The sequence below is a fragment of the Stegostoma tigrinum genome, chromosome 20, assembly GCF_030684315.1.
Source record: "Stegostoma tigrinum isolate sSteTig4 chromosome 20, sSteTig4.hap1, whole genome shotgun sequence".
Lineage (NCBI taxonomy): Eukaryota > Metazoa > Chordata > Chondrichthyes > Orectolobiformes > Stegostomatidae > Stegostoma > Stegostoma tigrinum.
The window spans coordinates 48,005,632-48,022,985 of record NC_081373.1 but is presented as its reverse complement, the minus strand read 5'-3'; the positions used below and the strand labels follow the sequence as shown (position 1 = coordinate 48,022,985).

At 43.8% G+C, this 17,354-nt stretch overlaps 1 protein-coding gene and 1 long non-coding RNA gene across 2 annotated transcripts in view; one reads left to right on the top strand and one right to left on the bottom strand.

Annotated features, from left to right (window-relative positions):
• Positions 1-17,354, top strand: part of pcdh15b (protocadherin-related 15b) — a 799,002-nt gene that overhangs the window by 671,963 nt on the left and 109,685 nt on the right. The gene's annotated exons all lie outside the window — the stretch shown is intronic.
• The window catches only part of LOC132210787 (uncharacterized), an 84,669-nt gene that overhangs the window by 47,056 nt on the left and 20,259 nt on the right, over positions 1-17,354 (bottom strand). The window lies entirely within an intron of this gene.

Below are 17,354 nucleotides of genomic sequence, written 5' to 3'. Positions count from 1 at the left end.
CATGGGAACTGCAGATGCTGGAGAATCCAAGATAATAAAATGTGAGGCTGGATGAACACAGCAGGCCCAGCAGCATCTCAGGAGCACAAAAGCTGACGTTTCGGGCCTAGACCCTTCATCAGAGAGGGGGATGGGGTGAGGGTTCTGGAATAAATAGGGAGAGAGGGGGAAGTGGACCGAAGATGGAGGCAGAGACAGGTTGGACTGGTTTAGGGATGCGGTGGGGGAAGGGGAGATTTTGAAGCTGGTGAAGCTTCTGGAAAACTTGGAACTTGAACCCAGCGTCTCCTGGCTCAGGGGTAGGGTCACTACCCCTGTATCACAAGAGTCCTTCCTGGGTTTTTGTTTTCTCTTTACTGCCAGAATGGTTATCACACACAACTGAATGAAGTTTCCAGCTTCACCAGCTTCAAAATCTCCCCTTCCCCCACCGCATCCCAAAACCAGCCCAGTTCGTCCCCTCCCCCCACTGCACCACACAACCAGCCCAGCTCTTCCCCTCCACCCACTACATCCCAAAACCAGTCCAACCTGTCTCTGCCTCCCTAACCTGTTCTTCCTCTCACCCATCCCTTCCTCCCACCCCAAGCCGCACCCCCAGCTACCTACTAACCTCATCCCACCTCCTTGACCTGTCCGTCTTCCCTGGACTGACCTATCCCCTCCCTACCTCCCCACCTATACTCTCCTCTCCATCTATCTTCTTTTCTCTCCATCTTCGGTCCGCCTCCCCCTCTCTCCCTATTTATTCCAGTTCCCTCTCCCCATCCCCCTCTCTGGTGAAGGGTCTTGGCCCGAAACGTCAGCTTTTGTGCTCCTGAGATGCTGCTGGGCCTGCTGTGTTCATCCAGCCTCACATTTTATTATCTTTATGTTGAATTTATTTTTTTTTGTTTCAAGACTGTATTAAAGGCAAGGATATATGGTGAAAACTGCTTCACTCTTCTAATTTCATTGGAACAGAAACTTAGTGACTGAAAAAACAATGTTTCAAGCAGGAAGAAAAATAAATCTCCAAACTGTAATCAGGAGAATAGTAACTTGTCTTGTTTATTACTCCCTGCTGCCGTCGCTCCCAGACATTGTATATAAAGCACCAGCTGAGCCAGCACACTAAATGCCACTTGCTGATTTAAGTAGCAAGATTTTAATTATGAGAAATACACAGCTAGGGGGAAACAATATTATGCAATGCAGCTTGCAATTTGCACCAAGTTTGCACACTAATCTGATGCTATTTTTGGCAGGAGAAAATTTAATGCTTAACAGATTGGACCCATTATTGCTGCTTTGCTCCTCCAGTCACAAGACTTTTAAATTTTTATTTGCTTCCTCAACTTCTCCCTTAATTTTGAAAATTTAGGCAGCTAGTCTAGTCCATGTATGACTGCAACAAAGCAGAAAGTGCTGGAGAAGCTCAGCAGGTCTGGCACCATCTGTGGAGGAAGAAACAGAGTTGCCATGTTGAGTCTAATTTTTACATTCCTGAAAACTGAAGAGAGGTGGAATGTGATCAGAGATAATGGGAACTGCAGATGCTGGAGAATCCAAGATAATAAAATGTGAGGCTGGATGAACACAGCAGCGTTAGGCTGTACACTATTGTAAAAAAGGTAGAGGGCCAAGTGGACCAAAAGGGAAGGAAAGGGAAATGTTAGCGGCTGAGGGTATTTAGAGAGCAATGATAACATAGAATATGTACATTATCTCAAATGGAAAAGATAAGACAAACAATTCCACACCTCCCTGGATGACAAAAGCAGTAGAAATTAAGTTAAAGAAGAAAAAGTATGCTCACAACAAGTGGCAGGTAGAAAATATAATTGAGAACCAAGAGAACTATTGATAGTTCAGAGAGGAAGTGAAAAAGCAAATAAGAGAAGCAAAAGAAAATTATGAGAAAAGGCTGACAACTAACATACAAGGGTGTCCCAAAATCTCTCTCTCTCTCTAGAGAAAGAGTGGTAAAAGGAAGAATAGGACCAATTAAAGACCAGATGGAGGCAATAGGCATGGCTGAAATGTCAAATCGATATTTTGCATCTGTCTTTACCAAAGGGCGAGGTGCCAATCAGGACATGGTGGCAGAAAAGAAAACTCAATCGCTAAAAATGTTCAGAATTGATAAGGAAGAAGTATTAGATAGATTGTTGGTGTCCCAATTTGACAAGGCATCAGGACCAGATGAGATGCATCCAAGGATTTTGAAAAATGTGAGAGTGGAGACTGGAGGAACACTGGCCATTTTCTTTCAGACTTCTCTAGACTTGGGGGAATTACTAGAAAACTGGAAAATTGCAAACATGGTGACCGCGTTCAAGAAAGGTTGTAAGAATAAGCCCAATAGTTACAAACCTGTCAATTTAACTCAGTGTTGAAGAAGCTCCAAGAAACAATCATTCAGGATAAAATTTGTAGTTGTGTGGAAAAAAGTAGGTTGATTGAAAAAAGCTGGCATGGATTTCTAAAGGGAAAATTGAGTTTAGCTAGCTTTTTGGAGTTTCTTTAAGAAGTAACAGAAATGTTTAACAAGGATCACACTCTTGATTGTTGTACATGTACTTCAAGATGGTGTTTGATCCAGTGCCACACAAGAGAATTATGAGAAAAGTGACACATTATGGAATAAAAGGAACAAATTACAATATAGATACAAGATTGGCTGTGTGTTAGGAAACTTTGACCTCCAGATACTCAAATCTCCTCCCATAATCCAAAGATGAGCTGGTTAGGTGGATTGAGCATGAGAAATGCAGGGTTACAAGGATAGGGTTCAGGGGTTAGGTCTGAGTATGATGCTCTTCAGAGTATTGCTGTAAACTTAGTGAGCTGACTGGCCTGTTTCCATGGGTTCTATGAAAGTAGTGGTCAATGGTTAGTTTTTGGATTGGAGGAAGATTTTTAGATGACTTCGCTAGGGATCAGAATTGGGACCCTTGTTTTTACTGATACAGATTAATGATCTAGATCATGCTGTGCAGGGCACAGTTTCAATGTTTGCGGATGACACAAAATTTAGAAGAGTTATAAACTGTGAAAAAAAAATGGAGAATTCCACTGAAAAAACAGTTAGAATAGTAGGGTGGAACTTGTGGAAGCAGGCCATATAACCCTATTCCTATAACCCTGCATTTCCCATGCCAATCTATCCAACCTACACATATTACGACTGCGGATGCAAACCAGAGTAAACCCACGCAGACACAGGATAAATGTGCAAACTCCACACAGACAGTTGCCTGAAGGTGGGATTGAACCTAGGTCCCTAGGACTGTGAGGCAGCAGTACTAACCACTAAGCCACCTTGCCAACCAGATTTTGCTTGAATTTAGTGCAAATTGTAGGGAAATGGATTAACATCACAGATAGGACGCTTTGATATTGATGCCACCATGACCATACGATGAAAGGACTCTGGTAAAGAAGTTCTGGCTTAGACAATGTGCAGAATGATATTAACATGGTGTAAATAACTGTTTAAAAAAAAGTCGAGCTCTGTCTTTGAGATAACAAGGTGTAGAGCTGGATGAACACAGCAGGCCAAGCAGCATCAGAGGAGCAGGAAAGCTGACGTTTCGAGTCTGGACCCTTCTTCAGAAAATGAGCTCAAGCTCTATTCTTACCTTGGACTAAGACCTCAAAAACATTGCCTAGAAATCAGCTCAGAACAGCAGACAAATAACTTTCCAATCAGCACTCTGACATGTGAGTGGTGATTTTCTTAAGTATCCTATACCTAGGGAACAGATAGGTGTTGTGCATCCAGAGTACATTCAACTCAGGTTAGATTATATACAGAGATCATTACTCCATAGGCATAGATTCTTCCCAGAGCTGAATTTCTAGAAAAATTTCGGCTTAAATGACTCACAGGAGAAAAATGACTGCCAGCATCTGAAAGATAGTAAGAACTCCCGATGCTGGAGTCAGAGCCAACACAATATGGAGCTGGAGGAACACAGCAGGTCAAGAGCATCAGAGGAACAGGAAAGTCGATGTTTCGGGTAGGGACCCTTCATCAGAACCTTCAAACATAGACATTCCTGCTCCTCTGATGGTGCCTGACCTGCTGTGTTCCTCCAGCTCCACACTGCCAGCATTTTGTCATTCTGGTTCCTGCCCAAAGGGACAATCTTGCTAATTCAGGTCCATCTGGATTGGGAGGATGGCATGTAAAGAAAAATCATGCCTTAAGCAATAACCTGCTCACTGATGCTCAGTTTGGGTTCTTCCAGGTTCACTCATCTCCTGGCCTCTTTACAGCCTTTCTTCAAACTTGGACAAAAGAGCTGGAGTGAGGTGAGAATGATAGCATTTGATATCAAAGCTGTATTTAACAGACACCTTAGCAAAATGGAATTAATGGGTATCGGGAGAAAATTCTCTGTTGGTTAACGTCATACTCGGCACATTAGGGAAATGATTGTGGTCCTTAAAGATCAGTCAGCTCAGCTCCAGAAAGTCACTGCAGGAGTTTCCTAGGGAGTCTGATAGGTCTTATCATTGCTTTAGCAATGACCTTTCCTCCCTCATTTATTCAGAAGTGGGAACGCTCATTGATGATTGTGCAATGTTCCAGACTATTAGCAACGCCTCAGGTACTGAAGAAGTCCACGCCCAAGTGCCGCAAGTTTGGAAAATTTCCAGCAGTGGACTGACAAAGGGGCAAGTAACATTCACGCCACACAAGTGCCACCAAGAGAAAAGAGAGAATCTAACCATCATCCTTTGACATTCAATGGTTTTGCTATCACCAAAAGCCCACTGAGAACATCCTGTGCGTCACAATTGAACAGAATGCACCATGATAAATACTATGGCTACAACAGCAGGTCAGAGGCTAAGAATACTGCAGCGAGTACTGACTTCCTGATTCTCTAAAGCCTATCCGCCATCAATAAGGCTCATGTCAGGAATATCCCCCAGATGCTTGGGTGAGTGCAGCTTCAATAATACTCTGGAAGCTTGATGTCATCCAGGATGAAGTAGCCAGCTTGACTGGTATCACGTACAAACACTTGCTCCCTCTACCACTGATATTCAATAAGCAACTATATGGGCTGTCTACAAGATACTCTGCAGAAATCCACTAAGGCTTCTTATTGCCTTCCAAATGATGACCACGACTATCTAGAAAGACAGGAGAGGCAGATAGAACATGGACACCAACACTTGCAAGTTCACTTCCAAGACACACACCATCCTGACTTGGAAATATTTCACTACTTCTTCAGCGTCACTGAGTCAAAATCCTGGAACTCGCTCCCTGATGGTATTGCAGGTCAACCTGCAGCACCTGGACCACAGTGGTTCAAGAATGCAGCTCAGCACCCTCTTCTCAAGGGCAACCAGAATGGGAATAATTTCTGGCCCAGCCAGCAATGCCAAGCTTCTGTAAGTAAATAAGAAAAACATCCTTATTGTATTGGCTGTCTTGCCAATCGTGTGACCTCTCCCTCTGCTTTAAATGCCCTTGTGTGCAATTTGTAGCTTCCTGACACAGGCAATAAGATCAGGATTCATTTCTCAATTCCTGCTTGTGCTTCTCAATATAAGCATCCAATGGTGTTGGAAGTGACAAAAATGAGACAAAGAGACCAACAACCTTCCTCTTTCAATATCATGTCAGTTTTTAACCTGCTTAAAATAGGTAATTTAGATAATTCTGGATGAATGAACTCAGAAGGACTGAAAAGCCTTCTTATCTGTAATTAACTTCTGAGCCTGATTTCACAATGCCTAAATTAAGTGTGCCAGGTTTTAATTGACAATCATTTTCATTTTTTCTGTACTGGAAATTTACTTGAATGGTGCATTTATGTATTGACTGAGCAAAACCAGTTTGTAGCATAAAGCTAAATGGTGGAATTGTTGAGGAAACTAAAACCATGGCATTAATATAAATGATAGCATTTTTTTAACAAATGATTGAACTGTTGGCAAGCCTTTGAAATGTTTTCCCAATATGTAAAAGTAAGGAAAGTGACAAACCTACATTTGCTGTCTTAGTGCTTTGTGACTGTGTCAAGTTTATCATGAAGGACCTCTGGTTATCACTTAGTTGGCATGGATTTAGCTGGTCTCAGCTGAGGTGGCACAGAAATGCTGTTAATAAAATGTGAGGCTGGATGAACACAGCAGGCCCAGCAGCATCTCAGGAGCACAAAAGCTGATGTTTCGGGCCTAGACCCTTCCCTTCCCCCACCGCATCCCAAAACCAGCCTAGTTCGTCCCCTCTCCCCACTGCACTGGTTGTGTGGTGCAGTGGGGGGAGGGGACGAACTGGGCTGGTTTTGGGATGCGGTGGGGGAAGTGAAGGGTCTAGGCCCGAAACGTCAGCTTTTGTGCTCCTGAGATGCTGCTGGGCCTGCTGTGTTCATCCAGCCTCACAATTTATTATCTTGGATTCTCCAGCATCTGCAGTTCCCATTATCACAGAAATGCTGTTGTTGTCTTGTATCTCTGGGTTATAGAAAGAGAAAAACATCAGAATGATTTTCCACCCCGTCACTGCTGTGTACTTCCTACTAGAAATAATTTTGAGCGTGCAGCATGATGACAGACTTTGAACCATTCAGGGAAATTGATATCCTGCCTGGCAGATATCACCAATATTCATTGTATCGGTTTCATTTAGTGAAGAATGTTCATCTGGTTTAGAAGAGTATTGTTTAATATGTTTACATATTTCTGCTTTCAGTCAGAGCAAATGTTTATTCTGCTATTATCATGTACTCTGTGCTAATGCTTTAGCCCTCTCTACAGCCATTACTACACAACTTGCCTATTGTTCTCACAGAAGGTACACAGAAGAGCCCTTCTCTGGTTTTGACCCTTTTAAGAGTGGGAACATTTTCTGCCTATCTATATTATCTAGCCCATTCATGACTTTTGATAATCTTTATGAGACCTCCTTTTATTTTTCTTCTTTTCTAAGTCCCAACAGTCCCAACCTCAGAGCACAAATTTCTCATCCTTGAAACGATTCTTGTAAATCACCTCTGCACTCTCACCAATGCATCCACATCCTTCTTATATTGTGGCACCCAGAATTATATACAATACTTCAGCTGAGTACTAAGACATATTTTATACAAGTCCGAGAACACCTCCTTACTCCTGTATTCAATGCCACAGATTAATAAAGCTAAGGATGATGAATGCTTTACTAATGACTCTCTTAACTTGTCCTGTGAACTTCAATGAGCAGCACACATACGTATCTAGGTTCTCTTCCACCCAACACTAAAAGTCAGCAAAGCATTGGAAGTGTGGAGTCAATGACATTATGTGAACACAAATGCCTCACAGGCAAAGAGAAAGTCAAGCTATATAAAAAGTGTCAGTTCATTAAAATGAAAAGGGTGTGTGATCACTGATCTCCATTCAAAGAGATAATCATATTTAAAAACGCATGTCTACTGGAGAAGATACCAAGGAGAAATAGGAGATCCATTACTACCAACTATGACTGAGCTTATTTTGTCAACAGGCATCTTACTCAATTTGTTTGATACAGGGGTGAATTTATCTTCCGTCTTATCAGATAGAATATCTTCACTGAAACGCATGAAGTTATAGTCAACAGACCTACAAGTATGTGGTAAGCAACCACTGTGATTAAAGGAATAACACAACGTGGAACTGGAAGAACACAGCAGGCCAGGCAGCGTCAGAGGAGAAGGAAAGTTGACCTTTCAGGTCAGGACCCTTCTTGAAGAAGGGACCCGACCTGGAATGTCAACTTCCTTGCTGCTGTGATGCTGCCTGGCCTGCTGTGTTCCTGCAGTTCCACACTATGTTATCTCCGACTGCAGCATCGGCAGTTCTTGCTATGTCTGAACGATTAAAGGAATGTTATGATTATCATGAAAGGATGAAAATTACTGAACTTTCATGAATGTTTATGTCATGCAGGACCAACAAAACTCACGTGTTGAGTAAGAATGCCTGCTTTATCCTCATCGTAGTGTATTTAAATGACATAGTTCAACCACTTCATAAGAAAACTAGCATCAAAACAACCAAGAAAACCCAACTCAGAGGGAGAATTTGAAGAGACAGAAAAGACTGCAGATACTGGAATCTAAGGTAGACAAATAGGAGGTTGGAAGAACACAACAAACCAGGCAACATCTGGAGGAGGAGAAGTCAAGTCTCAGGCATCAACCTTTTTCAGGACTGGATGTGGGGATAGGGAGTGCTGTAGATAAAGAGGTTGGGGGCGAGTAGTGGAATGGTGGTGACACATGGACACTGGCAGTGGATACAGCCTAGTTGGTCAATGAGAGGGATGAATCTGGTTGATAGCTGGAATGAAAGGGAGGATGCGGGGCTGGAAGGGGAGCCGGGAAATGGGTGGGAAGGTTATTTGAAATTAGAGAACTCAATGTTAAATCCTCCGAGCTATTGGTAGGCTAGCAGGCCAAGCAGAAAGATAAGATGCCGTTCCTCAAATTTTCAATCTGATTCTCACAGGAGAAGGCCGAGGATGGACCTGTCGGAGATAGAGTGAGGGGGACAATTCAAATGGGTGTTTACCAGGAGGTTAGGTTGACCATTTCAGAGCAGGTGAAGATGCTTGGCAAAACAGTCACCTCGTCTACGTTTGGTCTGACTGCCGTAGAGAAGACCGCATCAGGAGCATTGGATGCCGTAGACTAGGTTGGAGGAGATGCAGGCAAAACTCTATCTCACCTGGAAGGCCTGTTTAGGGCCCTGGATGGAAGTGAGGGATTGGTGTGTGAGCAGGTGTTGCATCTTTTATGGTTACAGGGGAAGGTGTCAGGAGTGATGGAGTGGTTTTTGGGGAGTGTGGCATGAACTAAGGAGTGGCGAAGGGAATTGACCTTGCTGAAGTCAGAGAGGGGCAGGGAGTGGAAGATGTTTCAGGTGGTGGGGTTAAGTTGGAGTTGGCCGAAGTGTTTGAGCATGATCCGTTGGATGTGAAGGGTGGTGGGGTGGAAAGTGAGGACAAGGGGGACCCAATCTTTATGTTTGGGGGTACATTTAGAGCTGAGGACTAGGGGAATGGAGGAGGCACTGTGAAGAGCTATCTGGATAACAGAGGGAAAAAAAAAACATTGTTTGAAATAGGAGACCCATAAGTTTGAGAGCTGAACCTAAAAAGACATTCCAACCAGCAGAAAGGACATACAGCATGAACACATTTGAAATTTTCAAGCTCTTGACAGATATAGTCACATGATCAGTACATAGTGGGAAGGGTGAAGCTACTTCCTTCGTTAGCACAATTGTCTTCCATGAATACAATCCATGAAATCAAAGGTAAGCCATATAGACCATCAAAAGTCATCACCCAAGTTCTCTGTGAAAAATATTCAAGGTCAACAATCCTCAAACCATTGACCTACTGGCCTTCCAAGTCTGAAACAAGCATATTCTGGAAACACTGTGAAACCTCCAGATTACTTAAATTTATAAAGTTAGAGACTTGGGGGGTGGGATAAGATTAGAAGGTGTAGTGGTAAATGTATTACAGTTGTCTACTTCATTCTGTACTGGTTTAACTGAGAGGATAAAGCTTGGAAATGATGAGTTGACAGTGCGTAAGATGTTGTGTAGGACAATGGATATGAAATCTGTCAGCTAAACTGAAATTCCATCTATACTAATATAACACAGTGACTGGGTAGAGCAGCCATCAGTTCTGAGCGTTTGATTTAATTGGATACAAGCAGTCTCCTACTGGATACACATGCGGCTTATTTACCTCCTATTAGTAACAGTTGATATGCCTAACATTGAACATTTCAGGAACAAGTCCTTTGGCACACTATGTCTGCACCAACCGTACTGCCGTTCTAAACTGATTTCATCAGTCTGCACATAATCTGTATCTCTCCATTCCCTGCCTGTTCATGCATCTGTCAAATGCCTCTTAAATATTGCTATTGCATCTGCTATAGTACCCTGCCTGGCAGTGCATTTCCAGGCACTTGTCACCATTTGTGTACAACACTTGACTTGCACATCTCCTTTATACTTTTCCACTCTTGTCCTCGACCTATGCCGCTTGGTATTTAATGTTTCCGCTCTGGGGAAAAATAACCTTGACTATCCATCCCATCCATGCCTCTCATAATTTAAAAAATTATACCAGGCCACCTCTCAGCCTCTGATAATTCTGCAAAATCAATCCAGGTTTGTCCAATAATACACTCCAATCCAGTAAACGTCTTATGCACCCTCTCGAAAACCGCAACTTCCTTACTATACTGTGGCAACAAGAACTGCACACAGTACTCTAAAAGTTTTATACAGCTGTGAGATAACTTACTAACTTTTACACTCAGTGTCCCTACCGATGAAGGTAAGCATGCCGTATGGCTTCTTTACCAACTTATCCATTTGTATTGTCACTTTTAGAGACTTATGAACTCATAACCCAAGATCCCTCTATACATCAGTGCTCCTAAGGATCCTGTCATTTACTGTATTCTTTCCCCTTTCCTTTTAAGGTCTCAAAATGCATTACCTCACACTTGTCCTCACACAGACTAAGAGCTAATATAACCTGGATACAGTTATTCAGATGTAATAAACTCGGTAGATATTGAGTGAAAATTAATATGTTTTCTTTATGTGTGAGATATATGTTTACATGATTTACCTCTAAGTCTTTGTGTATGGTGGGGGCTCTTGTTGGTTTCCTAATAGCATACCCCTGCTGAGCCCTACTTACTGTTAGAGTCAGATTATCATTGTCAATAATGGACAGATCTGTGACTTTCCCTGCTGGCGATAGGAACGCCCTGAACACCTGGAGCAGGGCGTGTCGCTGTCTAACATGGAGCATAACGATTTTCAAGTGACCATTACAGGTGACCCTTTCAGTTTCCACTATTCCCATGCAGATTTCTCAAGGTGCACACAGGACCAGTTCCAAAACTTGATTTTCGAAGCAAAAAATCTTTGGGCCTCCGAAACATGCACAATGAAGACCAGAATAATGCAAAAACTGCAGGAGATGCAATAATGAGTAGTGTCTGAGGTCAGAATCCACAAGAAAGGTTATTTTGCAGTGTATGAGAAACCTTAAAAAAAAAGACACTGCGGTTATTTTGGTTAAAAGGTGTTGGTTACAGATGAAAGAAGATCAGATTATTAAATATCCTACTAATTTACAGAGCTGCGTTGTGGAGTCTCTGAGACTGAAATGGTTATTTGAACATGTTTTGACAGTCTGTCAAATAGTAGATAAACAGCTGTAAATGTCATTTAGGGACAGTGACACATTTAATAATATTATGGTGCCAGCTGAATACATGACAGAAATGATAACATTTGGATGAATGGTGTGTGACACATGAACAGCCGACAACCGTATAGCCAACTGTTTCTAATTTGCAATCACTGAACTAGTCAATGGCCTGGACTGACTTTAACAAGGAGAGTAGTCATCTAGAAAGCCCACTTCAGAGAGGAAAGGATTGCAGAAAATTTAGGAGAAACAAACAACCCACGAGAAGAAAGTTAAAGAGGTAAAGTAGCAATAATGGAGTAGGTCTAGAAGAGTAGCGTAGCAAAGCACTGAGGAGATTTTTTTTCAAGAAGTTGGCATGGCTGGGATAATTGCCTATGAATGGTAACTAAGAATAGATGGGAGATGAAACCATTGGATCCAGGAGGAATAATAACAAAGTACAGAAAACATTCAGCAGGTCAGCAGCATTGGTGGGCTAGAACAGAGTTAAAGATGCAGGTGGGTAACCTTTAATCAGAATCAGAAAAGGCACTTTGAAAGACCTTGAAGTCACATAACACCAGGTTATATTCCAACTGGTTTATTTGAAATCACAAACTTTCAGAGCTCTTCTCTCTCTTCCAGTTTCAAATAAACCTGTTGGGCTAATACCTGATGTCATGTGACCTTTGACTTTGTCCATCCGTGTCCAAAACTGGCACCTCCACATCATGGCTACCATCAACACTTTAAAATGCCTGGTATGTATTTGGATTAGTTAGGGAGGAGAGGGCATTTTATGACTTTAAGGTCACCTAAGCTTCTGCATTGCCTCTGTGAGTTTAATTACTCACTGGTAATGCACTGCTGCATTGCTTTAGGTTTATTAGCAGGCCTTCGAGTATTTAAGCCAGTGACAATGATTTGGATGGAGGTTAAAGTTCCATGGATTTACATTAGTTAAAATTGAATCCAACAAGTCTCAAGTGACTTAAATCATAGTTTTCTGCATGGTAAGCAGTGGAACATGGAATGCTAAGTAAGTCAGAGTGAAGGAGAAGAGTTTAATCATTTTATAAGTAAAATATTTTCTGAACATTCATGCTGTAAAACATTAAACTAATTTGGAACAAACCTAGTGTTAATAAATCTGGAGCTCAAAATGAAATGCAAGGACAGATCTTTTGTTTTCTCACTCAGATACTTCACATGAGGAGCATTTTTCTAAAGTATAATTCATCTGAATTAACTGACAATAATACATTAAATCAAATGTACAGTGTCCAAGAAAGATGAGAATGAAGATAGTAATTGATGGTCACCAATGCCTTGGATAAGTAGCTAGCCTGTTAGCTTCTGGTGAAATGCTGATATACATAGTCTGGAGATAGCAAGAACTGCAGATGCTGGAGTCAGAGATAACACAGTGTGGAGCTAAAGGAGCACAGCAGGCCAGGAAGCATCAGAAGAGTAGGAAAGTTGACATTTTGGGTCGGGACCTATCTTCAGAAAACAACTGAGACAGAAACCATGTCAGGAGCCTATGATGGCCGAGAGTGGTATTGTATAGATTTACCAAATAAGATGCCACAAGGGACTCTGGCCCAATCAGAAAGTCAAAAGCTGCTGAGGCTATGGGAAACAGGAGAGAAGGGGTCAAACTGGATTTTGTTAACTGCTGCAGGAGCAAGCAGACCCTGCTGATGGGTGGAGTGAGTGGGTCCACAGTCTATCTATGCAGCTGTAACCATACACAATCCCATCACTGCAGATGCTGCTTCTTAGGCCCGTGAAGACATCATAATGCATCCTTTCCTCCACTGAGCAGTCTACTGCTTCTTGAAGTTACTGACCATGAAGGTGCTATCAAAGGTAGAAAGTGACTCTTAATTTGTTGAATTAGTCAGGCGCTGGGGTGACTTTACCTGTGAGGTTCCTGCCACTGGGAATATTCTGTGACAATGGAAAGACATCCAGCTCCCTCAAATCCTTTAACACTATTTTGCACAACCTTCTACCAGCCAACACATTTTCCCAAGGGCTAGTGGAATTCAGCCCTTAGAGCCATTCACCCCATTAGGGCCTTCCTGGCTTTTCAATAGAGAGATCCATTCAGTCCCATTCCCTTACTCTGTCCCTATGGCTCTGCCGATTTATTTCTCTCACTTGCCTATTCAGTTTGCTTTCTATGCCTGAGGATTATTGGCAAAGACAGTGAGTACTTCCAACAAAAGTAAAGGCTGGCAGATGCTGAATATATGATTTAAAAACAAAATCTGCTGGAGACTTTGAGCAGGTTTTGTAGCATCAGCTCAGAGAAACTGAATCCCATGACTCTACTTTCATAACTGTTCTAACTTCTAAGTAGTTCTGACAGATGCGTTCATCTCAGTTTTGCTGTATCTTTGTGAATGACTTCTCAGAAAATGCTTACGAATTGTTCAGCCCGAGTTTTTTTTGATATCGGTGTTGATTTTTATCACTATCAACATTGATTTCTGTTAGAACATCTATTGAAATTGCTCACTACTTGAGGAGCTGAATTTAGTATGAAACACAGGTTTTAGGCTTAAATAATTGTTGGAAATAAATTAATAGGGATTTTTAGTTTAGCATGTTATTAACATATCTCAGTGTTAAGCAAATGGTTTACACAAAACAGTTTACATGAAATCATCTTTTTCCGAGAATATGATTCTAGATTAATTTTAATTGTCCCCGGTCACAAATTCCTTCACCACATTGCTTAAGATAGGAAATAATGCAGTTATGTCGTTCCTGCAACATTATCAACCTTCAAGAATTTTATCCAAAAATCGTCCAATTTTCCATTTGTGAGCCTAGACTTTGCACAGGGATAACATAAAATAACAGGGGCAATGTAGAGGTCAGTGCACCAGCGGTGACAGTAGTAGCACCCAGCCCTGCCGGGTCTTCACCATCCCCCTCGACCTCCCCCTCACAGAGGACAAATGATCAGTCCTCAGTAAAGGGCTCACCTTTGTTCCCCTCCACCCACACATCAACAAATACCACTCACGCTTGGACGTTGAACAGTTTTTCTGCTGCCTCCGCCTCGTGCTTGCTTCTTTAATCGTGAGCATAACCCTCTCTCTACTGACCGCTTCTCCCAACTCCAATGCACCCCCTCCTCCTGGACACCACCCCAAGGCCTCCTACCCTCACTCGACCTTTTCATCTCCAACTACCATTGAGACATCACTCGCCTCAACCTCTCCACCCTTCTCACCCACTCCAACCCCTCCCCCGCAGAACGTGCAGCCCTCCGCTCCAACCCCAACCTCACCATCAAACCAGCGGACAAGGGAGGCGCAGTTGTAGCATGGCGCACTGACCTCTACATCGCTGAGGCCAGACGCCAACTCTCCGACACCCCCTCCTACTGTACCCTTGATCATGACCCCACCCCCAAGTACCAAACCATCATTTCCCAAGTCATCCACAACCTCATCACCTCAGGTGACCTCTCACCCACAGCCTTCAACCTTATCGTTCCCCAAGACCGCACCGCCCGATTCTATTTCCTTCCCAAAATCCACAAACTTGACTGCCCTTGTCGACCCATTGTTTCCACCTGCTCCTGCCCCACCGAACTTACCTCTACCTACCTTGACTCCATTTTCTCCCTCTTGGTCCAGGAACTCCCTACCTACGTCCGTGATACCATCCACGCCCTCCAACTCCTCCAGAACGTCCAATTCCCCGATCCCCAAAGCCTCATTTTCACCACGAATGTCCAGTCCCTATACACCTGCATTCCCCATGCAGTTGGCCTAATGGCCCTCGGCTTCTTCCTGCCCCGCAGGCCCGACCAGCCCCCCTCCACCAACACACTCATCCATCGAGCCAAACTCGCCCTCACCCTCAACAACTTCTCTTTCAATTCCTCCCAATTCCTACAGACAAAGGGGGTGGCCATGGGTACCCGCATGGGCCCAAGCTATGCCTGCCTCTTTGTAGGTTACATGGAACAGTCCCACTTCTTACCTACACTGGCCCTAAACCCCACCTCTTCCTCCGTTACCTTGATGACTGTATCAGCACCGCCTCGTGCTCCCATGAGGAGCTCGAACTGTCCATCCACTTCACCAAAACCTTCACCCCAACCTTAAGTTCACCTGGACCATTTCAAATACCTCTCTCTCCTTCCTGGAATTCTCTGTCTCCATCACCGACAACCACCTAGATACCGATATCCATTTCAAGCCCACCAACTCCTACAGTTACCTAAAATGCCATCCCCTATTCCCAATTCCTTCACCTCCACCGCATCTGCTCCCAGGATGAAGCATTCCATTCCCGTACATCTCAGATGTCCTCATTTTTCAAGGACCACAACCTATCCCCCCGAGTGGTCAAGAACACCCTTGACCATGTCTCCCGCATTTCCCGCAACTCATCCCTCATACCCCCTGCCCACAACAACAATCAAAACAGAATCCCCCTTGTTCTTACATACCACCCCACCAACCTCCGGATACAACGCATCATCCTCCGACACTTCCACCATCTACAATCCAACCCCACCACCCAAGACGTTTTTCCATCCCCACCCTTGTCTGCCTTCCGGAGAGACCACTCTCTCCGTGACTCCCTTGTCCGGTCCACATTCCCCTCCAACCCACCTCACCCGGCACTTTTCCCTGCAACTGCAGGAAGTGCTACACCTGCCCATACACCTCCCCCCTTCACCCCCATCCCTGGCCCGAAGAAGACTTTCCACATCAAATGGATGTTCACCTGCACGTCTGCTAAGTGGTATAATGCATCCGCTGTTCCCGCGCTGGCCTCCTGTACATCGGGGAAATCAGAGGCTTGGGGACTGCTTTGCAGAACACCTATACTCGGTTCGCACTAAACAATTGCACCTCCCAGTTGTGAACCATTTCAACTCCCCCCTCCCATTCTGCAGACGACATGTCCATCCTGGGCCTCCTGCAGTGCCATAACGATGCTACCCAAAGGTTACAGGAACAGCAACTCATATTCTGCTTGGGAACCCTACAGCCCAATGGTATCAATGTGGACTTCACAAGTTTCAAAATCTCCCCTCCCCTACCGCATTCCAAAACCAGCCCAACTTGTCCCCACCTCCTAACCTGTCCTTCCTCCCACCTATCTCCTCCACCCAGCTCAAGCCCCACCCCCATCTCCTATCTACTAACCTCACCCGCCCCCTTGACCTGTCCGTCCTCCTTAGACTGACCTATCTCCTAACTACCTCCCCACCTATAGTGACCTTTACTGGCTCCATCCCTGCCTCTTTGACCAGTCTGTCTCCTCTCCACCTATCTTCTCTTTTTATCTATCTTCTATCCGCCTCCCCCTCTTTCCCTATTTATTTCAGAGGCCCCTTCCCCTCCCGCATTTCTGAAGTAGAATCTAGACCCGAAACGTCAGCCTTCCTGCTCCTCTGATGCTGCTTGCCCTGCTGTGTTCATCCAGCTCTACACATTGTTATCTCAGATTCTCCAGCACCTGCAGTTCCTACTATCTCTAGTGAAAAAAAGTGTTTGGTATGCGCACATTTATTGGTCAATGCAATGAATGTAGGAGTAAGAGGTCATGTTGCAGCTGTACAGGAGATTGGTTGGGCCACTTCCGGAATACTGCGTTCATTCCTGATCTCCCTGCTATAGGAAAGATATTGTGAAACTTGAAAGGGTTTAGCAAAGATTTACAAGGATGTTGCCAGGGTTGGAGTGTTTGAACTATCGGGAGAGGCTGAATAGTTTGGGTCTATTTCCCCTGGAGCTTCGCAGGCTGACAGATGACCTAAAAGAGTTTTATAAAATCATGAGGGATGTGGATAGGGTGAATAGCCAAGGTCTTTTCCCTGGGGTAGGTGAGTCCAAAACTAGGGGGCATAGCTTTAAGATGAGAGGGGAAAGATTTAGAAAGGATTTAAGGGGCAGCGTTTTCACGCAGAGGATGGTGCTTGCACGGAATGAGCTGCCAGAGGAGATTGTGGAGGCTGGTACAATTACAGCATTTAAAATGCATCTGTTTGGATACAAAATAAGAAGGGTTTAGAGGGATATGGGCCAAATGCTGGTGAATGGCTCTAGATTAGTTTCGGAAAACTGGTCGGCATGGGCAAGTTTGACCGAGGGTCTGCTTCCATACT